Raw genomic sequence first — 27,357 nt, forward strand, 5'->3', positions numbered from 1 at the left:
ATTTAGTGGGGTCACGGAAGAGCATATCTCATAACTTTGCAGCCAAGAGAAAGTATTTTTTATCCTATTGAACCCCTTGATTCCCCATATAGTACAATGCACCCCACATAGTGCTCCACAGTAAAATGGCCCCATGTAAATAGATAGAAGTCCTAAACATATATAATTTCACAAGCCCCCTACATATAATCAACTTGCATCCTTTAGTGCTTTTCATGCAGCAATAAAGGATGTTTAGCCTTGTTTAACCTAATAAATAAATTGAAAAAACGATGTGGGGGTCCCCTATATTTTTGATAACCAGCCAAAGTAAGCAAACAGCTGGGGACTGATATTGTCAGGGTAGGAAGGTCCCTGGTTATTGGGCCCTTCCCAGCCTAAAAATACCAACCCGCAGCCACCCCAGAAGTACTACATGACATTCCTACGACGATACCCGAATCCAAAGACCAATGGTTGTGGAGTATCGTTCAGAGAACTAAGCTACATAGGCTCTAGCAGTAGCCACTCCAGGTCCTACTGCGCTCCACTGGACCCGGCAGCTGTGATGAAGGTGACGTCAGTAACTACACCACTCATCAGAGTCGCCAAGTCATGCTGCCCTCTGTATGGTGGCCTCACATAATGTTCCACAGTATAATGGGCCAATATAATGCCCCACAGTATAATGGCCCCATAAAGGTCCCCACATTACAATGTGCCCCACAGTATTATGGCATCATAGAGTGCCCCACAGTATAATATGCCCTCATTATAATGGCCCCTTATAGTGTCTGACAATATAATGGCCCCATATAATGCTCAACAGTAGAATGGCCCCATATAGTGCCACACAGTATAATGTGCCCAATATAGAGCATACTAGAATATGTCACGCCATCCTGGTATATGAGTATATGTCCCCCATCCTGGTATATGTTCCCCCATCCTGATATATATCCCCCATTCTGGTATATGTTCCTCATCTCGGTATATGTTCCCCCATTCTGGTATATGTTCCCCCATCCAGGTACATGTCCATCTTTTCCCCCATCCTGGTATCCTGGTATGTGTCCATATGTTCCTCCAAACAGATATATGTTTCCCATTCTGGTATATGTCACTGATCCTGGTATGTGCTCCCCCATATATGCCCCTCTGTCCCCCCATCATGGTATATGTCCATATGACCCCCTGTCCTGGTATATGGGTATAAAACCGCCATCCTTGTATATGTCCCTCATCCTGGTATATGTTCAACCATCCCGGTATATGTCCCCAATTCTGGTATGTGTTCTTCATCCTGGTATATGTTCCCCCATCCTGGTATATGTCCCCCATCTTGGTATATGTCCCTCATCCTAGTATATGTTCCCACATCCTAGTATATGTCCATATGTTCCCCATCATGATATATGTCCATCTGGTATCATGGTATATGTCCTTCTGTTCCTCCATCCTGGCATATGTCCATCTGTTCACCCATCCTGGTATATGTCCATCTGTTCCCCCATCCTGGTATATGCCAATCTATTCCCCCATCCTGGTATATGTTGATATGTTTCCCCATTATGGTATATGTCCATATGTTCCCCCATTCTGCTGCCACTGCGTTTCAATATATATATATATATATATATATATATATATATATATATATATATATATATAAAAACTTTTCTACTCACTTTTCCTCCATGCCCCTGTAAGGAAATGGACAAGAGAGAAGAGTACAAGTGAAGTGTATGCCTAGCTGAGTTATTGCAAGTGAACACCGCCATCTACTGGTCACAGGCAAAAGTGAAAGTAAAGAAAGAATTACAGTAGTAGAAATCTAATAGTGGGAGCCTATGTTCCTAGAGGAAGAGTTTAAATACGACTCAAGGTCAGATGACGTGTCACAGTTACTATTTACAAAAGGCCTGGCCGGGCCAAGAAGAGGCAATTGACGCCAGAACTTGTGCCAGGACAGGTCGTATGGCTGCAAGGTGAGCTTACAGCTACCATTGCCACAGATGGATCCGAGAGTGGTTAGAGGCTGGAGAAGGCCTGAACTGTGAGGAAGATCTGTAAGTAGAAGACCTTTTTGCATCTCCAGTAGAAGATTCATACCCAGCGTCAGTAAAAGATTCGTACCCCATGCCAGTAGAAGATCCATAAGAAGTGCCAGTAGAAGACCGTGAGCACATACAAACTAAGCTCGGGAGACGATCCGGCTGTAGCAGAGTACCTTCCTGTTGGCCGTTACTTCCAGCGCAGATGTACAATACAAGGTGTTGGCTGGGGCCATACTTCAGGGAACAGAGAAGGCCAGTGCAATGAGCACACTCTATACCCAGTGACTTGCATATCTAGGACTTGCGGTCAACCCCGTTAGGGCCAGTGTAACGAGCAAAGGTGTTTATAGAGACTAAGATGGGGACGGGCTTAGTACTGAGAGTGACGCATTTGAAGTTGATACATAAAGGCTAGTGTTGAGCGAGCACTAAAATGCTCGGATGCTCGAAGCTCGGGCTGAGCTCACCGTGATACTCGGGTGCTTAACCCGAGCAATGAGCCCAATGTTAGTCTATGGGAGACCCGAGCATTTTTGCGGCGGCACCCCGGCAGTCTGTAAAAAGCCTAAAAAGTGCCCAAAACGATTGTGACAGTGCTCAAATGACATGGGGACAGCATGGGGATTGCCCCAGGAAGCATTTCTGACCCCTAGGTCACTGCTGTCAACAACGTGGTCAGAGGAATGAAATCACTTTTACGGGCTCACATTAAAACGTTCAAAAACGAAAGTGAAACTGTTTTTCTGTGAAATATGTTAAGGAACATCCTTTCCAGGGTAAAGACTTGTGTATAAGGTAAAATAAATAACCAAAAACAAAAATACTCCTCCACAACTTGGGCTATGTTCACAAGTAGCATTTTTTATGCGTTTTTGCACTTTTGTATTGCTTTCAACCGTGACAAATGCATTCACCGGGAAATGTCATTTTAACAATTTACAACCTTATCTGGCCATGTGCTGTGTGACACATGCATACAGTGCTGAAAAGACATGGGAACAGCATGAGGAAGACCCCTGGAAGCATCTCTGACACCCAGGTCACTGCCTAAAAGTGTGCCCATCAGAAGTGATCCTTGCCGCATTAGAAGATGCAGACTTGCAACTATCCCCGTGCAAGTCCTTGTCCCAGGGCAGTGTTCAATTGTACCTCACTCATTCCTTGCCACCCATTCCTTGCAATGCAAGAGCAAATATGCAGTCTGCCACCCACCCACTCCAAGGCTGAAATACCATACTGCTTCCTTGCTTGCACTTGAAATTGGGCCTTTTAGGCATGTGGAGGCGGAATATGGCCATCACGTCATGGCTGCGTCGGCGGCCTGGTATCCATACTCAGTCCCCAGCCGCCCGGCGGCCGGGTGTCCACGCTTGGTCCCCAGCTGCAAGGGGGCGGCCGGGTGTCCATACTCGGTCCCCAGCTGGCCCGCGGCCGGGCGCCCACACACGGTCCCCAGCCGCCTGGGGGCGGCCGGGTGTCCATAAATGGTCCCCAGCCGCCCCTGTTTGTCCCGGTGCACCTTATACACAAGCGCACATACCAAAACATTACTTGTTCCCTCCCCAGTGATTTAGTGGGAAGGACAGCCTAACCACAAACACGTGGACAAGTGAATGCGGCCAAGGATGGTCCATCTCTCTGACGCCTTCACACTGAGTTAATATTGTGGAAGCCGGGACACAGTTGGACACTGGGATGCAACACGTCCTCCAGACATAGAGGATTGCGGGTCCTGGGTCAATCAGGCTTCAACACAAAGTTCAAAAGGTTGACAGCAGCAGTGGTCGGCCTCCTACACAACGGGTAAATTATTCATGATCATGAGGCCATCCATCTCCTTAGCTTTCTGTTCCTTGGAATGCAAGCGCATGTACGTAGTAGCGGCTAGGCCTGAGGTGGTCAGCGTTTTGGCGCATATCCTACCTCCTCCGAGGATTGCTGGATGTTTTCCTGCTACTATCCCATTTCTATGACTCCCGTTAAAACAAAGCTTCAGGTGATGCATGAAGGATGAGGTGGTGGCAAAGGAGAAAGAGCAGGAGGAACAGGGACCATTCACATCAATATCAGGCCAGTCAACCACACATGTCTTGTAGGATATGTTTCTGTACCAAAAGGAGTGTTTCGGCTACACAGTTATAGGGCATACAGTGAGTGCAATGCCTACCAAAAATTTTGAGGCACTCTAATGCCCCTTGGAAGTAACATGGAGGTCAGAGGGCCTTAACTAAACCGTTTTTTCCATTTAAAGCAACTGGGTCTCCTGTACACTGTTGACCTAAGCAGTGAATAGAAGGCTTTCCAAAAATTATGAGAAACTGCAATGCCCCTTGAAACAGACATGGATTACAGCGTACTAAAAACCTTCTACCCATTTTTGGGGAGTGGGTCTCCTTTAGTGTTCGCATATGCATTGAAAAGCAAAACCTGACTAAAATTAGGAGGAAATGCAATGCCCGTTGGAAGAGTCGTGGAGGTTAGAGGTAATAAAAAGCACCATTTCAATGCCCCTTGGAAAAGCTGTGGAGGTCAGAGTGGATTAAACAGATGGTTTTAATGCCCCTTGGAAGAGACGGGGAGGTCACAGTAGCTTATCAATACGGTATTAATGCCCCTTGGAAGAGACGTGGAGTTCAGAGTGGTTTAACAAGACTGTTTTAATGTCCCATGGAAGAGAAGTGGATGTCCCAGTCGAATAAAAAGACAATATCAATTCCCCTTGGAAGAGTGGTGAAGGTCCCAGTGGAATAGAAAGACAATTTCAATGCCCCTTGGAAGAGTGGTGGAGGTTACAGTGGAATAAAAAGACAATATCAATGCCCCTTGGAAGAGTGGTGGAGGTCGCAGTGGAATAAAAAGACAATATGAATGCCCCTTGGAAGAGTGGTGGAGGTCCCAGTGGAACAAAAAGACAATATCAATGACCCTTGGAAGAGACGCGGAGGTCACAGTAGCTTAACAAGATGATTTTAATGGCTCTTGGAAGAGACGCGGAGGTCACAGTAGCTTAACAAGATGATTTTAATGCCCCTTGGAAGAGACGTGGAGGTCACAGTAGCTTAACAAGACGATTTTAATGCCCCCTCGAAGAGACGTGGAGGTCACAGTAGCTTAACAAGACAGTTTTAATGCCCCTTGGAAGAGACGTGGAGTTCAGAGTGGTTTAACAAGACAGTTTTAATGCCCCTTGGAAGAGACGTGGAGGTCACATTAGCTTAACAGGACGGTTTTATTGCCCCTTGGAAGAGACGTGGAGATCTGAGTGGTTTAGCAAGACGGTTTTAATGCCCCATAGAAGAGACGTGGAGGTCCCAGTGGAATAAAAAGGCAATATCAATGCCCATTGGAAGAGTGTTGGAGGTCACAGTGGAATAAAAAGAGAATATCAATGATCCTTGGAAGAGACGTTGAGGTCACAGTAGCTTAACAAGATGGTTTTAATGCCCCTTGGAGAAGACGTGGAGTTCAGAGTGGTTTAACAAGACGGTTTTAATGCCCCTTGGAAGAGACGAGGAGGACACAGAAGCTTAACAATATGGTCTTACTGCCCTTTAGAAGAGACCTGGAGTCCAGAGTGTTTTAACAAGACAGTTTTAATGCCCCTTGGAAGAGACGTGGAGGTCCCAGTGGAATAAAAAGGCAATATCAATGCCCCTTGGAAGAGTGTTGGAGGTCACAGTGGAATAAGAAGAGAATATCAATGATCTCTTGGAAGAGATGTTGAGGTCACAGTCGCTTAACAACACGATTTTAATGCCCCTTACAAGAGCCATGCAGTACAGCATATTAAAAACATTATTTCCATTATTGGGGAGTGGGTCTCCCATAGTCTTTGCCTATGCCTTCCAAGCAAAAGCTTCCAAAAATTAGGACGGAGGAACTTGCAATGCCCCTTACAAGAGCCATGCAGTACAGCATATTAAAAACATTATTCCCATTATTGGGGAGTGGGTCTCCGATAGTCTTTGCTTATACCTTCCAAGCAAAAGCTGGCAAAAGTTAGGACGGAGGAACTTGCAATGCCCCTTACAAGAGCCATGCAGTGCAGCATATTAAAAACATTATTCCCACTATTGGGAAGTGGGTCTCCCATAGTCTTTGCCTATGCCCTCCAAGAAAAATCTGCCAAAAATTAGGACGGAGGAACTTGCAATGCTGGCAACACGGACCAGGGTCACCCTGGTGGTATAGTGGTGGCGGAGGCTGAGGATAAGGAGAACAGCAAAAATCATCTGAAATGAGGAAGCATATACCCATGTGTGGGTGTGAAGCGGTGCATGGGAATACACCTCCCGAAATAACACAGTGGATTTGACTTTATGTTACTCTGCTGTCATTTAGTGGTGATGATCGGTCTAGCCAAATCCAACCCTTGTTCATTTTGATAAGGGTCAGCTTGTCAGCATTGTCAGTTGACAGGCAAGTGCACTTATCAGTTATAATTCCCCCAGCTGCACTAAAAACACACTCCGAAAATACGCTAGCGGTAGAGGGCAGGCCAGGACCTCCAAGGCATACAGAGCGAGTTCACTCCAAGTGTCCAGCTTGGTTACCCAATAATTAAAAGGCACAGAGGAATCACGGAGGACGCAGGTACGGTCGGCAAGGTACTCCCTCACCGCCTTTTGAAACTTTCCACTCCTTGTGAGAGTACCCCGCGCCTCAGGTCCTGTAATCTGGGCGGGTCTCAGTAAACTGTCCCACAATGTTGACAGTGTTTCCCTGCCTCTGCTGGATTGGAGTTGCTTCTCTCTCGCCTGTTCGCCTTTTTTGGGCACCGAACTGTGACCTCTGCCGCTAGCGTGTTCAGCTGGGAATTTTTTTAACAGTTCTGCAGCAAGGGCCTTCTGGTACTGCCCCATTTTTGTAGAACTCTCCACCTCAGGAATAAGAGAGTGAAAGTTCTCCTTGTAGCGGGGGTCTAAAAATGTCACCAACCAGTAATGACTGTCACCCAACATTTTGACAACGCGAGGGTCACGGTTAAGGCAGCATAACATAAAGTCAGCCATGCGTGCCAGACTGGTAACGGGCAAGACTTCCGTGTCCTCACCAAGATGACGACTGACCATGCTCTCCTCCTCCTCTTCCTCCTCCGCCTCCCCCCTGTCCTCAGGCCACCCACGCTGAACCGACGGTATGACAGTTGTACAGGTACTACCGTCTACAGCGCATTATACCAGCTCCTGTTCTTCCTCCTCCTCTCCCTCATTATCCTCCAATGCAAGTTGGGATGAGATGAGGCCGGGCTGTGTGTAATCGCCCGCTACGGCTTCTTGATCCATCTCATCATACTCTGGCTGCAATGGCTCCTCTTTAATTCTCTGCAGAGAGCGTAGCAAAAGACAGACAAGTGGGATGCTGATGCTAATGATGGCGTCTTCACCACTGACCATCTTGGTGGACTCCTCAAAGTTTGTCAGGATGGTACATATGTCAGACATCCAGGTCCACTCCTGATGTCTTATGTGTGGAGTCTGACCTGAATATCGACGGCCTTGTTGCAGCTGGTACTCCATAACTGCTCTCTTCTGCTAACAAATCCTTTGCAACATGTGGAGGGTAGAGTTCCAACGTGTGGGGACATCACACACCAGTCAGTGTGATGGAAGATGCAAATGCTGCTGCAACACAGCAAGGGCGGAGGAAACTGTAGCCGACTTCTGAAAATGAGCTGACAGGCGGCGTACTTTGACGAGCAGATCTGGCAACTCGGAGTACGATTTAAGAAACCGCTGAACCACAAGGTTAAGCACATGAGCCAGGCATGGTACGTGTGAGATCTCGCCTCGCCTCAGAGCCACCACCAGATTACGGCCATTTTCACACACGACCATGCCTGGATGTAGGTTCAGCGGTCTCAGCCACAGATCTGCCTGCTCTTTCACAGCTGTCCACAACTCCCAAGCAGTGTGAGGTTTATCACCTAAGCTTATGAGTTTAAGCACAGCCTGTTGCCGCTTGGCTGAGGCAGTACTGCAGTGCTTCCAGCTTGTAACTGATGTGGTGATATCTGAGATGGAGGCTGAACATGAGGAGGAGGAGGAGGATGATGCGCAGGAGCTGTACACTGTGGGGGCAACTCTGACTGACATAGGGCCCGCAATCTTCAGTGTGGGGAGGATGTGTTCCATCCCAAGGTCCGACTGGGTCCTGGCTTCCACTATGTTTACCCAGTGTGCCGTCAGGGAGATGTACCATCCCTGGCTACAAGCACTTGTGCAAGTGTCCGTTGTCAGGTGGACTCTCCCAGTAACTACGTTGTTGAGGGCATGGCAGATGTTTTGGGACACGTGCTTGTGTAGTTTGGGGATGACACACCGGGCAAAATAGTGTCGGCTGGGGACCGAGTATCGAGGGACGGCCACCGCCATAAGGTTGCAGAAGGATTCAGTCTCCACCAGCCTAAAAGGCAGTATTTCCAATGCAAACAGTCGTGGAATGTGCGAATTTAGGACTGTGGCCTGTGGGGCATTGGCTGCGAATTTGCTCTTTCGTTCAAAGGTCTGTGATATGGACAATTGAACTCTGCGGTGGGACGTGGACTTTGATGCTGTTTCTTGAGAAACTGCCATAACAAGTGAAGACTGAGAGGAGGGGGCATTTTTGCATGCAGTATGGACAGGGGATTGCCTTGCATGCACAACAGGGGGTTCTCTTACACGCACAACAGCGGAAGAAGCAGTGGTGACACCCGCTGACACTGGTCGTGGACCCTGGGGTTCGCCCCATAAAGTCGGGCGCTTTGCTGACATGTGCCTGATCATGCTGGTGGTGGTCAGGCTGGTAGTTTAGTCACCCCTGCTGATGCTGGCCTGGCAGGTGGTACAAATGGCCTTTTTGGGGTTATCAGCAGAGTCTTTAAAAAATTCCAGACTGTGGTAGACCTACCGGTTGTACTGGCAACGTCCCTCATGTTGTTGTTACGGGGAACGGTTGCCTGCCTTCTGTCTGTGGCCACCACACTGCTTCTTCCTGCCTGTTGGGGTACTCTGCCTCCCACCCCCTGTGTGCTGCTGGCCTCGCTCTGCGTATCCTCCTGCCACGTTGGGTCAGTTACTAGATCATCCACCACCTCCTCCTCCTCACTTCGTGGCAATTGTGTCTCGTCTTCGTACACCTCTTGTGACAAATTGTCAGCGTCGCCTTCCTGTCGCTGTGGCTGTTCAAATATTAGGCCATCGCTACATGGGATCTCCTCTTCCACCACTTCAAGCGGAGCAGGCGAGGGGCACAAATATGGAAATGGACCAGTGAACAGCTTTTCAGAGTGTCCAAATGTGGGATCAGTCGCTGTCTGATGACACTCAGCATGGTGGGAGGAAGGAGCATCAGGGTGAGGAGGAGTATGCGGTCGAAACTCACGGCTACTAAGACTTGACCGTGTGGATGACAGACCGGAGGTAGTGGTGCCCAGGTGATTGGAAGTATTATCTGCTATCCAATTAATAACCTGTTCACACTGATCAGTTCGCAATAGTGGTGTTATTGTGTGCTTCCCTAGTAATTCGGTCAAGAACTGGGAGCGAGAAGATGTGGCGGTTGGTTGTGGCACATTTTCACCTTGGACACGGCCCCGTCCTCTGCACGCACCATCACCAGAACGTCCAGTTCCACGTCCCTTGCCAAGCCCCTTGCCTATTGTAAATGATGTAAAATAGCTTACACTCGAACTATCAATGGCAAAAGGGTAATAAAAAGGAGATTTGAATTAGATTAGATATTTGTGTCTGAACAGTCAGCGAGACACTCAAACTGTTTTCTTTAATGCAAAAAGGTGGATTACACCCAGATTTGAACAGTGGAAGAGGAAAACCACAGTTCTATTTCTCTGGCCTACACCAGAATCTTTTAAACAGATATATTTGTGTCTGAATAGTCAGCGAGACACTCAAAATGTTTTTTTTTATGCAAAAAGGTGAATTACACACAGATTTCAACTGTGGAAAAGGAAAACCACAGTTCTAGTTCTCTGGCCTACACCAGAACCTTTTAAATAGATATATTTGTGTCTGAACAGTCAGCGAGACACTCAAACAGTTTTTTTATGCAAAAAGGTGGATTACACCCAGATTTGAACCGTGGACGAGGAAAACCACAGTTCTAGTTTTCTGGCATACACCAGAGTCTTTTAAACAGATATATTTGTGTCTGAACAGTCAGCGAGACACTTAAACTGTTTTTTTTTATGCAAAAATGTGAATTACACCCAGATTTGAACTGTGGAAGAGGAAAACCACAGTTCTAGTTCTCTGGCCTACACCAGAATCTTTTAAAGAGATATATTTGTGTCTGAACAGTCAGCAAGACACTCAAACTGTTTTTTTTATGCAAAAAGGTGAATTACACCCAGATTTGAACCATGGAAGAGGAAAACCACAGTTGTAATTCTCTGGCCTACACCAGAATCTTTTAAACAGATATATTTGTGTCTGAACAGTCAGCGAGACACTCAAACCGTTTTTTTTTATGTAAAAAAGGCAAAAAGGTGGATAACACCCAGATTTGAACTGTGGAAGAAGAAAACCACAATTCTAGTTCTCTGGCCTACACCAGAATCTTTTAAATAGATATATTTTTGTGTCTGAACAGTCAGCGAGACATTCAAACTGTTTTTTTTTTTTATGGAAAAAAGGCATAAAAGTGGATAATACAGAGATCTGAATAGTTGAACTGTAAAACCACAGTTCTAGTTATGTGGCCAAAACCAGACTCTTTTAAACAGATATATTTGTGTCTGAACACTCACAGACACACTCAATTTTTTTTTTTTTGGGGGGGGGGGGATACCAAAAAGTTAATAAGACGGGTATTTGAACAGTCTGACTGAAGAAAAAAAAAAAAAGAGGATTTAGATGAAAAAAAAAGGATTTTTCCTGGCCCCTGAGACCTGGGGCTAAGTCTAGCAATTTGAGAAGCAGCACACAGGACTGTAATGCAGTGTTTGTTGGTATAACCACTGCATCTCCTATACAGCCTGCCTGCCTGCCTGATATCTGGGATGGATATTAGTCCTGAGAAGGATTGTTTGTTTGATTTTGCAGGCTTTAGAGACCCTACACTACCTATTTCACAGTATAAATCTCTCCCTAGCTCAGCAGCACTCTCCCTACACCGTCTGATCCGGAGCGACTGTGTCCAAGATGGCGGCGCCCGGTTTTAAATACTCGAGGGGATGCTGTGCGGCCTGCCAATCACTGTAATGCCCACAAACAACATGGCTGCTGCATTACAGTGACTGGCTGGCAATCCCTGCATGTTCATTGGCTCTGTAAAGAGCGCCAAACATGCAGGGCGGAGGCCCGAGCTCCCTCCCGAGTAACCCGGAAATGCTCGGTGCTCGCCGAACATCCCGAGTAGTGAGATGCTCGGGTGAGTACCGAGCAGTGTCGAGCATGCTCGCTCAACACTAATAAAGGCATTAACAGTGGTTTAACTGCTAGATTACAAGAACAGAGTATGTAATACAATGTTGAATAGATATTGTATTTAGTCGTATTGCTGTGTCATAATATGCTGCATTATTCCTGTCACTATAACCCACCTTATATTGCTTACTTGTGTATATATATATATATATATATATATATATATATATATATATATATACTTACTAGCTATTGAGCCCATTCTACGCCCGGGTGGCGAGCATTTTTATTGGTATATGGTCTCCCATGTTGGTATGTGCTGCCACCATCCTGGTATTTGTGTTGCCCCCATCCGGGTATTTTTGCTCCCCAATCCTGTTCCCCCATCCTGTTATGTGCTGCCCTCATCCCTATCCTGGTATGCATGGCACGCCTCATCCCTATCCTGGTATTCATGGCACCCCTCATCCCCATTCCTGGTACGCATGACACCCCTCACCCTCAATCCTGGTACGCATGGCACCCCTCACACTCAATACTGGTATGCATGGCACCCTTCATCCCCAATCCTGGTTTGCATGGCGTCTCTCACCACTAACCCTGGTATGCATGGCACCCCTCATCCCTATTCTGGTATGGATGGCACACCTCATCCCTATCTTGATATGCATGGCACCCTTCACCTCCAATCCTGGTATACATGGCAACCCTCACGCCCAATCCTGTATGCATGGCACCCCTCACCCAGAATCCTGGTATGCATGGCACCCCTCATCCCAAATCCTGCCATGCATGGCACCCCTCATCCCCAATCCTGCCATGCATGGCACCCCTCATCCCCAATCCTGGCATGCATGGCGCCCCTCATCCTGGTAAGCATGGCTCTCTCATCCCTCATCCTGGTATGCATGGTACTCCTCATCCCTATCCTGGTATACATGGTACCCCTCATCCCTATCCTGGTATGCATGGCCCCTCTTCCGAATCCTGGTATGCATGCCCCACCCAGATCCCTATCCTGGTATGCATGGTACCCCTCATTCCCCAATCCTGGTATGCATGGTACCCTTCATCCCCCAATCCTGGTATGCATGGTACCCATCACCCCTCAATCCTGATATGCATTGTACCCCTCACCCCTCAATCCTGGTATGCATGGCACCCCTCTTCCCCCAATCCTGGAATGCATGGCACTCCTCATCCCGCAATCCTGGTATGCATGGTAGCCCTTATCCCTCAATCCTGGTATGCATGGTACCCCTCATCCCCCAATCTTCGTATGCATGGTACCCCTCATCCCCCTATCCTGGTTTGCGTGACCCCCTCATCCCCCAATCCTGTTATGCATTGCACCCCTCATCCCCCAATCCTGGCATGCATGGCACCCATCATCCCCAATCCTGACGTGCATGGCACTCCTCATCCCCATTCCTGGCAGGCATGGCGCCCCTCATCCTGGTATTTGTGGCTCCCTCATCTTGGTATGCATGGTACCCCTTATCCCTATCCTGGTATACATGATACCCCTCATCCCTATCCTGGCATGCATGGCCCCTCATCCAAATCCTGGTATGCATGCCCCCCACCAGATCCCTATCCTGGTATGCATGACACCCCTTACCTCCAATCCTGGTATACATGGCACCACTGATGCCCAATCCTGTATGCATGGCACCCCTCACCCACAATCCTGGAATGCATGGCACCCCTCATCCCAAATCCTGGCATGCATGACACCCATCATCCCCAATCCTGGCATGCATGGCACCCCTCATCCTGATATGCATGGCTCCCTCATCCCTCAACCTGGTATGCATGGTACCCCTCATCCCTATCCTGGTATGCATGGCCCCTCATCCAAATCCTGGTATGCATGCCCCCCCAGATCCCTATCCTGGTATGCATGGTACCCCTCATCCCCCAATCCTGGTATTCATTGTACCTCTCACCCGTCAATCCTGGTATGCATTGTACCCCTCACCCCTCAATCCTGGTATGCATGGCACCCCTCACCTCCAATCCTGGTATACATGGCACCCCTCATGCCCAATCCTGTATGCATGGCACCCCTCACCCACAATCCTGGTATGCATGGCACCCCTCATCCCAAATCCTGGATGCATGGCACCCATCATCCCCAATCCTGAATCCTGGCATGCATGGCACCCCTCATCCCTATCCTGGTATGCATGGCCCCTCATCCCAATCCTGGTATGCATGCCCCCCCAGATCCCTATCCAGGTATGCATGGTACCCCTCATCCCCCAATCCTGGTATGTATGGTACCCCTCATCCCTATCCTGGTATGCATGGCCCCTCATCCGAATCCTGGTATGCGTGGCCCCCTCATTCCCCAATCCTGGTATGCATGGTATTCCTCATCCCCCAATCCTGGTATGTATGGTACCCCTCATCCCTCAATGCTGGTATGCATGGTCCCCTCATCCCCAATCCTGGTATGCATGGTTCCCTCATCCCCCCAAGCCTAGTATGTGTGACCCCCTCATCCCTCAATCCTGGTATGTATGGTACCCCTCATCCCCCAATCCTGGTTCGTGTGGCCACCTCATCCCCCAATCCTGGTATGTGTGGCCCCCTCACCCCCTAATCCAGGTATGCATGGTACTCCTCACACACATACAAAAAAAATAAACACTTATACTCACCTTTCTTCCCTGTTCTCCAGCGCTGCCACGTCCTATTCTGCCGGAGGCCGTCGGAGGAGTGCGGCGCCAGAGCACCGTGCTGTCCGGTGCAATTTTGCTGAAGGCACACTGCAAATGTGTCTTCAGTAAAATGGCGCCGGATAGCGCTATGCGCATGCGCCAAATCTGACGCCTTCACTCCGCCCTCCGTCTCTGGCCAGAAGGGAGGCACTGAGGCAACGCTCCTCCCTGTCTGGAAAGTATGTAAGTATGGAGCCGGAGATCGTGGTATGTGCTCAGTGTCTATGCATACCACGATCTCCGGCGCCATACACTCCTCTTACCTGTAACAGCTCCATGCATTCTTCTGTCTGGAGCCAGACTGCGCGTTGTGCATGTGCAGTCTATAGAGGCTTTAGACAGAGGGATGCTTGGCCGGTTATATTATAGATAAATAGTTTTCCCTTCTGTGTTAGTCAAATATATAGTGTTGGTTAAGTACCATTGTCTCCTCATTGTCTGACCTGTTGCATCGAAGTAACCTGCTTACATCCTATTCTGTGTGTTTAGAGCACAGCAGGTTGATGTTCTCCCTGCTGTACTCTTAACAGGTCGGCTGTGAGTGATGATCGCAGCCTGTACTGTAATACTGGTGATAGTCAGCAATCACCTCTCCCCACCGCCACAGATACTCACCCTGGACCTCCACTTCCTGGCACCTTCTCAACTCAACAGCTAATGTCATCGCATGCACTGAGCAGTGTGGGCGATGACAGGCGTAAAGTGCAGCCCTCAGCATTCATTGCGGGCAACAGAAAGATGGCCGCAATCTCCTCCCATAGTTGTGACCTGGATAGCCCAGGGGATGTGCTCAGGTCACTGCTAGCAGCCTCAATACAAGAGATGCGGTCAGACGGCAACTGCAGTCTCTTATTCCCAGAGACTGTCGTATTTGAGGTGTGTAAGTGTCGTGCTTTAAGACTTACACACCTTAAAATGCAAATGGCAGCCCCCAGTGACTGAAGTAAAATTAAAAAAATATTAAAGTGGTACATTTAATGTTGTATTAAAAATAATTGATTATATAATCATAATCAATAATTATTAATATGAAAAATAAAGATTGAAGCACCTTCCCTTTAGTTTAATATAATTTTCACCATGGATGATTACTATCAGTACATAAAAACATTCTTATATACGTAGTGTAACGGGTCTGGGAGGCGGAACCTCTGAGCTACTATACAAGGGGGCGGCCCTTGTAAGGGAGCGGGTGGCAGTCTCTGGATGAACGGACAGGGAGATACGGCAAGTGATCAGGGCAGTCTCTGGGTAAAGGGTAGGTACGACCTGTGATGGCAGAGCCTCCGGGTAGGCTAGCAGGCAGATGGTAGATGTGTGCTCCCAGGTGAGCAAGCGAGAGTCTCTGGAATAACAGGTGGTCACGGCATGTGACGGCGGAACCTCCGGGCTGGCAAGCAGGCAGGTAACGGAGAAGCGCTCCCAGGTGAGCGGGCAAGAGTCTCTGAAGTAGCTGATGGTCACAGCACGTGACAACGGAGCCTCCGGGCTGGCAAGCAGGCAGGTAACGGAGAAGCGCTCCCAGGTGAGCGGACAAGAGTCTGAAGTAGCTGATGGTCACAGCACGTGACAACGGAGCCTCCGGGCTGGCAAGCAGGCAGGTAACGGAGAAGCGCTCCCAGGTGAGCGGGCAAGCTGGTCCATAGACAGACTGACCGGAGTTGTAAGGCAGACCGTCGGACCTCAGGAAAGTAGGCAGGTAGCTGATGTGCGCTCCCAGGTGAGCGGGCAGGCTGGTCCTTTAGACAGACTGACAGGAGTAGTAAGGCAGACCGTCGGACCTCAGACTGGCAGACAGGTAACAAGTATTCAGGCAGGAATCAGGCAGGTAACTGGCAGGAAACTGGCAGGTAACTGGCAGGTAACTGGCAACGGGACCTGAGGGCTGAAGCACAGGTGAGACACAGGTGCAAACAACATTGCTCGGGCACCTCCATTTTGGAGGAGGTGCCTTATATATGATGAAGTCCTCCGGCCATTGGCCGGGGACTCCTTAGGACGGCGCGCGCGGCCCCTTTAAGAGGAGGGGAGCGCGCGCGCGCGTGCCCTAAGCACAGGGGCCGGGAAGGAGCGCGCGCTGAGAGCAGAGCGGGAGGAGGACGCCGGGAAGGAGCGCGCGCTGACAGCAGAGCGGGGAGAGGACGCCGGGCACGGAGCAGAGCGGTGAGGGGAGCAGCGTCCCTGCCTAGCAGAGGGCAGGGACGCCAGCGCTACAGTACCCCCCCCTTTAGGCCCCCCCTTTTTTAGGCCAGACAGAAATTTAGCTAGGATGAGAGGGGCATGGATGTTCTCCCGGGGCTCCCACGTTCTCTCCTCAGGACCAAACCCCTTCCAATCTACCAGAAAAAAGGTCTTTCCTCTTACCCTTTTGGTGGCAAGAATGTTCTCTACCTCAAACTCGTCCTCAGCAGAAACCGGAGCAGGAGGCGTACCTGTAGACTTGGAAAAAGAGTTAAGTACCACAGGTTTGAGGAGAGATACATGGAAGGAGTTAGGGATCCGTAAGTTGGCCGGGAGTTTCAATTTATAGGCCACCGGGTTGATCTGACTGATGACCTCCAGTGGACCGATGAACCGAGGCCCTAACTTATAGGAAGGGATCTTGAGCCGGACATATTTGGACGAGAGCCAGACTTTATCCCCAGGACGGAATTGTGGAGGATCCAGGCGTTTTTTGTCAGCGTGTCTTTTCATCCGTTCGGACGACTGAAGGAGTGCGGATCGGGTACTCTCCCAAATGGAGGAAAATTTGCTAACAAGAGATTCCGCAGCCGGGTTGTCCACCGAGGTGGAGACAGGAAAAGGAATCCGAGGATGCTGACCAAAGACTACAAAAAACGGGGATTTGGAGGAGGATTCGCTCTCGTGATTATTGTAAGAGAACTCGGCCCATGGTAGGAGATCCACCCAGTCAGAATGGTGCGCATTAACGAAGTGCCGGAGGTAACTGGTCAGGTTCTGATTGATCCGCTCCACTTGACCATTGGACTGTGGGTGGTAAGCGGAAGAGAAGTCCAGGGTGACGTCTAGTAGTTTACAAGTGGCTCTCCAGAAGCGTGAGGTGAACTGTACCCCACGATCCGACACGATGTGGAGGGGCAGGCCATGAAGACGGAAGATGTGACGAATAAAGTCTCTAGCTAGCTTGGGTGCAGACGGGAGGCCTGGCAGGGGAACGAAATGAGCCATCTTGGAGAAGCGGTCAGCGACCACCCAAATGACCGTACAACCGGCAGAGAGTGGGAGGTCAGTTATGAAGTCCATTGCAATATGCTGCCAGGGGGCAGCAGGTACTGGGAGCGGAAGGAGGCGACCGGCTGGCAGATGTCTCGGAACCTTGTTGAGGGCGCAGGACACACAGGCAGAAACAAAGTCTATTACATCCTTGTGCAGGGTAGGCCACCAGTAGTGCCGGGAAATAAGCTGGAGGGTCTTCTTCTGACCAGCGTGGCCAGCCAGTTTAGACGAGTGACCCCAGTGAAGGATCTTCTCCCGATCAGGTACTGATACGAACGTCTTTCCGGGAGGGAGACGATTTAGACTCACGGGAGCCACCTGCATTACTCTGGCGGGATCGATGATGTGTTTCGGGTCTTCCTCGAGATCAGATACCAGAAAGGATCGAGACAAGGCGTCCGCCTTGACGTTTTTGTCAGCCGGGCGAAAATGAAGGACAAAATCAAAACGAGCAAAAAACAAGGACCACCGGGCTTGGCGCGGGTTAAGTCTCTGGGCATGCTGGAGGTAAGCCAAGTTCTTGTGGTCAGTGTAAATTATTACCGGGTGAAGAGCCCCCTCAAGCAGGTAACGCCACTCCTCCAATGCCAGTTTGATGGCCAATAACTCTCGATCTCCTATGGAATAATTGCGCTCAGAGGAGGAGAAGAGTTTAGAGAAGAAGCCGCAAGTTACCATCCTCCCGGAAGAAGATTTTTGAGTAAGTACCGCTCCAGCTCCAGAGGAGGAGGCGTCCACTTCCAGGAAGAACTGCTTGTTGCCGTCCGGGCGATGCAGCACCGGGGCGGAAGAGAAGGCCTGTTTTAAGGAAAGAAAGGCTTCTTCTGCTTCGGGCGGCCACTCTTTGGGATTAGTACCCTTACGGGTGAGCGCGGAAATTGGGGCAGTCCGGGAAGAGAAGTGTGGTATGAAGAGGCGGTAGTAGTTGGCGAAGCCCAGGAACCGCTGAATGGCCTTCAGCCCCTCCGGTCGAGGCCATTTCTCGATGGCAGACAGTTTCTCTGGATCCATTCGTAGGCCGGTCTGAGAAATAATGTAGCCCAAAAACGGAAGCGAGGTCTGCTCAAAGAGGCACTTCTCGTATTTAGCGAAGAGGTGATTCTGCCTGAGCCTGAGCAGGACCTGACGAACGTCCCTCCGGTGAGTCTGGAGATCCGGAGAGAAGACCAAGATGTCGTCCAGGTACACCACTACGCAGGAGTAGAGAAGGTCCCGGAAGATGTCATTGACCAACTCTTGAAAAACGGCAGGAGCGTTACAGAGACCAAAGGGCATTACCAGGTATTCATAGTGGCCGTCCCGGGTGTTGAATGCCGTCTTCCATTCATCCCCTTGACGGATACGAACCAGGTTGTACGCCCCTCGGAGGTCTAGTTTGGTGAAGATTCTAGCCCCCCTCAGACGATCAAATAATTCTGGAATGAGCGGAAGGGGGTACTTATTCTTCACCGTGATCTGGTTTAGGCCTCTATAGTCTATACAGGGACGGAGAGAGCCGTCCTTCTTTTTGACGAAAAAGAAGCCCGCTCCCGCCGGGGAGGTAGATTTCCAGATGAATCCCCTGGCCAGATTCTCCTCAATATATTCGGACATCGACCGGGTCTCAGCAGCGGATAAAGGATAAATACGCCCACGGGGAGGAGTAGTATCGGGTAACAGGTCGATGGGACAGTCGTATGGTCTATGAGGGGGTAATGTCTCTGCCTCCTTTTTATTAAAGACATCAGCATAAGACCAATAAGGAATTGGAAGTCCAGGTAGATTAGCTGGGGTAGGAGAGGGACGGACGGGATGGACGGGAACCAGGCAGGTCTTATGACAGTCTTGTCCCCAGCGAAGGACTTCTCCGGTTTGCCAGTCAAGCACGGGTGCATGTTTCTGGAGCCAAGGCAGACCTAGCAAGAGGGCGTGAGAGAGTCCAGGCAGAACATGGAAGGAGATACTTTCAGAATGCAGCATTCCCACCTGCATAGTAATGGATTCGGTGATGAGTTGGATGGGGCGTGGTAAGAGCCCCCCATCCACGGCAGCCACAGACAAGGGTACAGCCAGAGGTTTGGTGGGGATGCGGTATTTCTCTACCAGGGACTGTGAAATAAGATTCCCGGCTGCTCCAGAGTCCAGTTGGGCTAGTTCGAAATAACGGTTCTCCCCATAGACGATTGAAACTGACAACAGCAGGGATGGAGAGGATTTATTCTTGTCTAGGTGGACCTCTCTGAGCGAACCTAGACACAGGCGTTTCCCGACCTCTCCGGGCAGGCATGGATCCGGTGCTCCTTACTGCCACAGTAGAAGCAGGTCCCCTCGGCACGGCGTAAGTCCTGACGGGTCTTGACCATCTTTGTCTGGTCGACCTGCATAGGCTCAGGAGGGTGTACCTGGTTAGAGACAGAAGGAGTGACGGGTTTCTGAAAAGTAGGAGCTAGACGTGGTAACCTCCTTTCACGGGTGACCTCTCTGGCACGCTCCTGGAACCGTAGGTCAATCCGGGTGGCAAGAGTTATTAAGTCATCGAGAGTGGTAGGAATGTCCCGACCGGCAAGTTCATCTTTAATACGGCCGGACAGACCCTCCCAGAAGACGGAAACCAGAGCGTCGTTATCCCAGGCCAGCTCCGAGGCAAGGGTACGGAACCGTATGGCATATTGGCCCACGGTGAGACTCCCCTGACGGAGGCGTAGCAACGATGATGCAGATGAGGTCTTCCGTCCGGGTTCGTCGAAGACTTTCCGGAAAGCCGTGAGAAAAGCAGGCAAGTTGGACACCAGGGGGTCTCCTCTCTCCCATAGAGGATTCAGCCAGGCCAGGGCCTCCCCGGTGAGATGGGACATGATGAAGGCAATTTTGGCCCGGTCGGAGTTAAACTGGTAGGACAAAAGTTCAAAATGCAGGGTGCACTGATTTAAGAAGCCCCGAGCCTGGACGGGGTCGCCTCCGAAGCGAGGAGGTGCAGAAAGCCGGGGTCCGGGGTAGGATACCATAGTATTAGTGGGCAGCGGAGCTGCCGGATTGCAAGATATGGCACTGGCGGAGGTTGTTGGTGGATCAGACAGAGTGTTCAGGCGAGTATTAACATTCCGCAGGTGACCCAGGATGGCCTCCTGTTGGGACCTCTGACGGGACAGTTCAAGACAGAGGTCCGAGAGCGAGGGAGCTTGGGTGCCACTGGGTTCCATGGCCCGAGCAAACTGTAACGGGTCTGGGAGGCGGAACCTCTGAGCTACTATACAAGGGGGCGGCCCTTGTAAGGGAGCGGGTGGCAGTCTCTGGATGAACGGACAGGGAGATACGGCAAGTGATCAGGGCAGTCTCTGGGTAAAGGGTAGGTACGACCTGTGATGGCAGAGCCTCCGGGTAGGCTAGCAGGCAGATGGTAGATGTGTGCTCCCAGGTGAGCAAGCGAGAGTCTCTGGAATAACAGGTGGTCACGGCATGTGACGGCGGAACCTCCGGGCTGGCAAGCAGGCAGGTAACGGAGAAGCGCTCCCAGGTGAGCGGGCAAGAGTCTCTGAAGTAGCTGATGGTCACAGCACGTGACAACGGAGCCTCCGGGCTGGCAAGCAGGCAGGTAACGGAGAAGCGCTCCCAGGTGAGCGGGCAAGAGTCTCTGAAGTAGCTGATGGTCACAGCACGTGACAACGGAGCCTCCGGGCTGGCAAGCAGGCAGGTAACGGAGAAGCGCTCCCAGGTGAGCGGACAAGAGTCTGAAGTAGCTGATGGTCACAGCACGTGACAACGGAGCCTCCGGGCTGGCAAGCAGGCAGGTAACGGAGAAGCGCTCCCAGGTGAGCGGGCAAGCTGGTCCATAGACAGACTGACCGGAGTTGTAAGGCAGACCGTCGGACCTCAGGAAAGTAGGCAGGTAGCTGATGTGCGCTCCCAGGTGAGCGGGCAGGCTGGTCCTTTAGACAGACTGACAGGAGTAGTAAGGCAGACCGTCGGACCTCAGACTGGCAGACAGGTAACAAGTATTCAGGCAGGAATCAGGCAGGTAACTGGCAGGAAACTGGCAGGTAACTGGCAGGTAACTGGCAACGGGACCTGAGGGCTGAAGCACAGGTGAGACACAGGTGCAAACAACATTGCTCGGGCACCTCCATTTTGGAGGAGGTGCCTTATATATGATGAAGTCCTCCGGCCATTGGCCGGGGACTCCTTAGGACGGCGCGCGCGGCCCCTTTAAGAGGAGGGGAGCGCGCGCGCGCCCTAAGCACAGGGGCCGGGAAGGAGCGCGCGCTGAGAGCAGAGCGGGAGGAGGACGCCGGGAAGGAGCGCGCGCTGACAGCAGAGCGGGGAGAGGACGCCGGGCACGGAGCAGAGCGGTGAGGGGAGCAGCGTCCCTGCCTAGCAGAGGGCAGGGACGCCAGCGCTACACGTAGCATTATTTATTTATGTTTTATTATTTGTTAAAATTAATTTTCAGTGTAACATGGTATCAGCCTAGAGTTCAGGCTGTTTAGTGCAAAGAGGTGCTCAAAATGGCCCCTGCCGCTCGCTCATGCGCAGTAGATGGCGGTCATTTTGGGACATGTAAATTGCACATTGGCAGACAAAGGCAATATTTAAAATAGTAGGCAGATCACTGAAAGCACAGTGACCTGTTAGAGGCCAGAGATACGAATACATAATGAGAGCACCAGTTACAGCTCCTCCCTAAAGTCCCGCCCCAGAGCACAAATATATCATTATGGCAGAACTCAAAATAAAGATTATAAAAGAGCCACTGGATGGATTTCATCAACAAAGGTATCATTTTACTCAGTGTAATGGTGTCCACCTGACAGTGTATGTAGTTTGCTGACAGGTGCGCTTTAACGTTTGCACATGCCCTAACTTTTGTCTTAAGAGAGCCTCCAGCTCTGTCTGCTCTAGCTCCTCCCTCCTCCTCCTCATGCTCCTTCCCCTTCATTGAATTTTAAATGTACCAAATGTCATCTCCTGTCTCAGTAAGGGGAAAATATGTGAAAACAGATTTTACCCATGAAGTGTTTTGATCAAAGCTGCTTTATAAAACGCCTGCTTTGATACATTCCAGTCTTCATGTATTCCCCCACAAAGTGACACAGAAAGTTACAGGGCATTTCATTATGCAATGATTAGACTAAACTAACAGGAGTGTCCTTCTGAAAAGCACAAAACAAATTTAATTTACAGGCAAACGAGCTACTTGTGTATTGGAGCATAGTCAGTTGGTTCCTGAATGTAGACATAGCCTTGATTCTGATTAAACCTTGACTAGACAAAACACCTGAAAAGAACAGATGTCATTTCAATCCACTTTTTAAAATTGGTTTCCACTGGATACCATGCAAAATACTGACACAATGTTGCAACTGATTGAGTTGATATAAACATCCTCTTGGACATCTAGTGTTGATTGGTTAATAACCATCTGGATAAAATAAAATCACAGACAAATCTTATTTTGCATCTGGTTGACCTCCATAAAAAACAACGTTATTTTGTTTTTACATATTCCTTTGTGAGTATGTTAAATGTTGTACTCATATCTCTGTGTGGCCACAAATTATATAACTGCATATATATTTTATTTCACAGGTTCTAAAGAAAACCAGACCATAGCTTGTTATAACATCGTGTCCAATTTGTGATTTCCCAAATAAACACATTTTTGCCTTCTAGAAATGATTCTCCCTTTTAGGCATTCATCCTGACATTGAAACTGTATTTTAATATGAGCCATTGTATAAGCACCAAATGTGAACTCCAATCCAGTAAATTCCCAATTAAGCAAAAGCAAACCAATCCTGAACACTATATGAATGTATAATTTAAAATATGTGATTTTCTTAAAACATTGTAAATTTCTTATAACTTCAGGAATGTACCATATAACTTTCAAAAATACCATCAAAGTCGGTAACTAAATGCAGCAGAAGACAACCTTGGCCTAAAGCAGTGTTCTCCAACTCCTGTCCTAAAAAGTCACCAACAGGTTATGTTTTCAGAATTTCCTTAGTAGTGCCAAGGTGAAAATTGCATCACATGGACAGGCAAGAATTCCATCACCTGTGTAATATTAAGGAAATCCTGAAAACATGACCTGTTGGTGGCTCTTGAAGACTGGAGTTGGGGAACACTGGTCTAAAGGTTAGAAAACTTACCAAATTGATGATAACAGCTTCCTGTGACCAACCATAATTTGTTTGATGTTCTTTGGCTCCACTTAAGGTAATGATTTTGAGGGTTCATCCTCCATTCATAACTTGTATATGCCATCAGTACAAATGAAGCTTCCCCAGGGAAAAGACAATAGGCTTTTGCTACACAGACCTTCCAACTCTCTGGGAACTCCCACTACCTGCCCTCTGTTCAGCCCAAATCTCCACCCCCTGTTACTTCCTGGCTAAGAGACGCCCAGAACTAACGTGGCCCATACCTCCTTACTGGATGGTCTCAGGGAACCAATTCTGGTGTCAACGGACGCGGCCGGGCCCCTGCTACATGTGGGTATCAAACACAGCAGTTGTAGGAGGTTCCAAAATGCTGGGACGTGTAACTCCTCATCCCTAAACGCTAGAGTGGGCTAGGATGCAGTCTGGCGTTCGCTATCTTCTCCAGAGCTAGAAAATCCATTTTGTGAAGATCTGGGACATACAGCTCTTCCACGGCTCGGTATTGAAGTATAGTACCTTAAACAGCATAGCACATGTTGAGAACAAAGTGAGGATTTCAGCAGGGGGCTTGCCTGTCAGCTCAGCTCATGCTGCAGAGGGACACTCACACTGAAGCCCCCCTCCCTTCTCCCTTACAGCTGGGAGTCGGATTTTGCTGTGATTGGAGACCTGACAACCAGGGAACATGTGATTATTCTAGAATATTCTTCACAGTGGTGCTGTGTTGGGACAATGTTGGAGGACAGTATTGAGAAGTGGTAGTGTAGGGGGACAGAATAGAGAGATGCCGTGTCGGAAGACAGTATGAAGAGTAGAAGTGGGGGGATAGTATGGAGTGTTGAGAGTGTGGAGGGGACAGTATGGGGGGTAGAGTGGGAGTACACTGAAAGTAGGTACAGTGTGAGGGAGGATATTGATATAAAGTGGGGAAAATAAGTATTTGATCCCTTGCTGTTTTTGTAAGTTTGCCCACTGGCAAAGACATGAACAGTCTATAATTTTAAGGGTAGGTTAATTTTAACATTGAGAGATAGAATATCCAGAAAAAAATCAAGAAAATCACATTGTATAAATTAGATATATTTTTTTGCATTTTGCAATGAGAATTAAGTATTTGATCCCCTACAAACGATTATGAGATCTGGCTCCTACAGACCATTTAGACGCTCCTAATCAACTCATTACCTGCATTAAAGACAGCTGTCTTACATAGTCACCTGTATAAAAGACTCCTGTCCACAAACTCAATTAATCAGTCAGACTGTAACCTCTACAACATGGGCAAGACCAAAGAGCTTTCTACGGATGTCAGGGACAAGATCATAGACCTGCACAAAGCTGGAATGGGCTACAAAACTAGAAGTACATCAATCTGGGGCACCATGCAAAATCTCACCTCGTGGGGTATCCATGTTCATGAGGAAGTTGAGAGATCAGCCTAAAAACTACACAGGGGAACTTGTTAATGATCTCCAGGCAGTTGGGACCACAGTCACCAAGAAAACCATTGGTAACACATTACGCCTTAAAGGTTTAAAATCCTGGAGTTCCAGCAATGCCCCCCTGCTCAAGAAGGCACATGTGAAGGCCCATCTGAAGTTTGCCAATGAACACCTGCACGATTCTGTGAATTATTTGGAGAAGGTGCTGTGGTCAGATAAGACAAAAATTGAGCTCTTTGGCATTAACTCAACTCGCCGTGTTTGGAGGAAGAAGAAGGATGAGTACAATCTTATGAACATCATCCCAACCGTGAAGCATGGTGGAGGAAACATTATACTTTGAGGGTGCTTTTCTGCAAAGGGGACATGATGACTGCACTGTACGGAAGTGAAGATGGATGGGGTCATGTATCGCGAGATTTTGGCCAACAACCTCCTTCGCTCAGGAAGATGGGTCGTGGCTGGGTCATCCAGCAAGACAGTGATCCGAAACATACAGCCAAGCCAACAAAATAGTAGCTCAGAAAGAAGCACAGTAAGGTCATAGAGTGGCCTAGCCAGTCTCCAGACCTTAATCCCTTACAAAACTTACGGAGAGAGTTGAAGCTCCGAGTTGCCAAGCGAAAGCCTCAAAATCTGAATGATTTAGAGATGATCTGCAAAGAGGAGTGGACCAAAATTCCTGCTGACGTGTGCAACCCTCATGATCAACTACAAAAAATGCCTGACTGCTGTGCTTGCCAACAAGGGTTTTGCCACCAAGTATTAAGTGTTCTTTGCCAGAGAGATCAAATACTTATTTCTCACTGCAAAATGCAAAAAAAATTATCTAACTTACACAATGTGATTTTCTTTGGATACTCTATCTCTCAATGTCAAAATTAACCTTCCCTTAAAATTATAGACTGTTCATGTCTTTGTCAGTGGGCAAACTTAAAAAAACAGCAAGGGATCAAATAATTATTTCCCCCACTGTAGAAGGGTTAATGTTTTTCCTCCTTGTTCTGACATTGCTATATTTCTCTGTCTTGTTTTTCTTGTCTTCATTCTTGTTTAGAATTACCCAGCCTCATAGTCTCATAGTCAGGGACTTTTATGCTTCTTATCTCATATGCAATATTCTTATGATTTCTGCAATAACATGTTATGGGGAAAGGGTGAATAAAGTCATCATGACCTGGGTAGCGGGGGTGGCTACACATGCTACGTTGAATTTCATTGATATAAATGGTATGCGATAATATTCTTTGTGTGAATAAACAGAAATTGATTTGCTCATGACCACTGTGCAGTCCTTTATCCGAGTGTTCGTTATATTGGAGGGCCTAATCTATTAATTTGTTCTCATTGGTGATCCGGCATATCTGACTTTGGGTCAGAACCAAAACAGCTACAACAGTTTTGGCGCCCTAACGTGAGGCAGTGGTAACCAGCCTATTTGTATTCCTACCTAATAGTATGTAGGCCTTAGTTTGTAAGGACAGTTTGGTGGTTATAAATTATAATTGGAGACAGTGTGGAAGCAATGCATTATAAATGAGGCAGTGTGGGGTGGTCATATTTTGTACAGGAAGCATAAAGACTGGCGTGGGGCACTATATTAATTTTATTAGTAGAGATGAGCGTTGTTCTACTCGAACTGTTCGCCAATCTCAAATTCGAGCTGTTTTGGGCGGTGTTCGAGCCGTTCGGCGAACACGAACAATTTGAGAAAAATTCGGCTGTTCGAGGTTATGTTCGATAACTGTTCGTGCACCAAAATCATAACTGGATTTTTTCTCAGTAATGATGAAAATTAATGTTAATACGCAGTTTGAGTGTACAGCGGGGTGGGGGGAGGGGCAGGGGATGGATCTCTGCAGGAACAATGAAGATCTCCATTTTTTTTTCTCTTTCCCGCATTTACAGTGGGGAGGTGCAATCTGTCAGCCTATCAGCAGCGCACACACGGAGCGAAGTGCTTTTTTTAACACAAGCAAGGGCATGTGTCGTTGGCAGTGTATGTCACATGTCCTTGCCCTATAAGACCAAGCCATTTTCCCCGTCGCCACCATTTTCTCACTGCTGCAGCTGCGTGTTAGACGGCACCGCTGTTGCTGTGTGCGCTATACCTTGTTAATTTCAAGCCAATTTTCGCACAAATATACAGATAGCTTGGGAGTAGGGAATAGTTGTGATTGCAGTCCTTTTAAGGACTAGGTTACAGCATTTCCTACGACTTTTATCAGGCAGGTCAGTGCTCTTAAATAGATAGGTTGTGGGAGTAAAGACTAATTGTAATTGGAGTCCTTTTCAGGACTAGGTTACATCAGTTCCTATCAGTTTTTGCCAGGCAGGTCTGTGCCAGTGCTGTGCAAGTTTTTTTCACAGCATTTGGCTGAATCTAGCAAAGCTAATCCCTTTTGGCC

Source organism: Phyllobates terribilis, unplaced genomic scaffold (assembly GCF_046119375.1).
Source record: "Phyllobates terribilis strain yellow unplaced genomic scaffold, ASM4611937v1 Scaffold_10__3_contigs__length_209671492, whole genome shotgun sequence".
NCBI lineage: Eukaryota > Metazoa > Chordata > Amphibia > Anura > Dendrobatidae > Phyllobates > Phyllobates terribilis.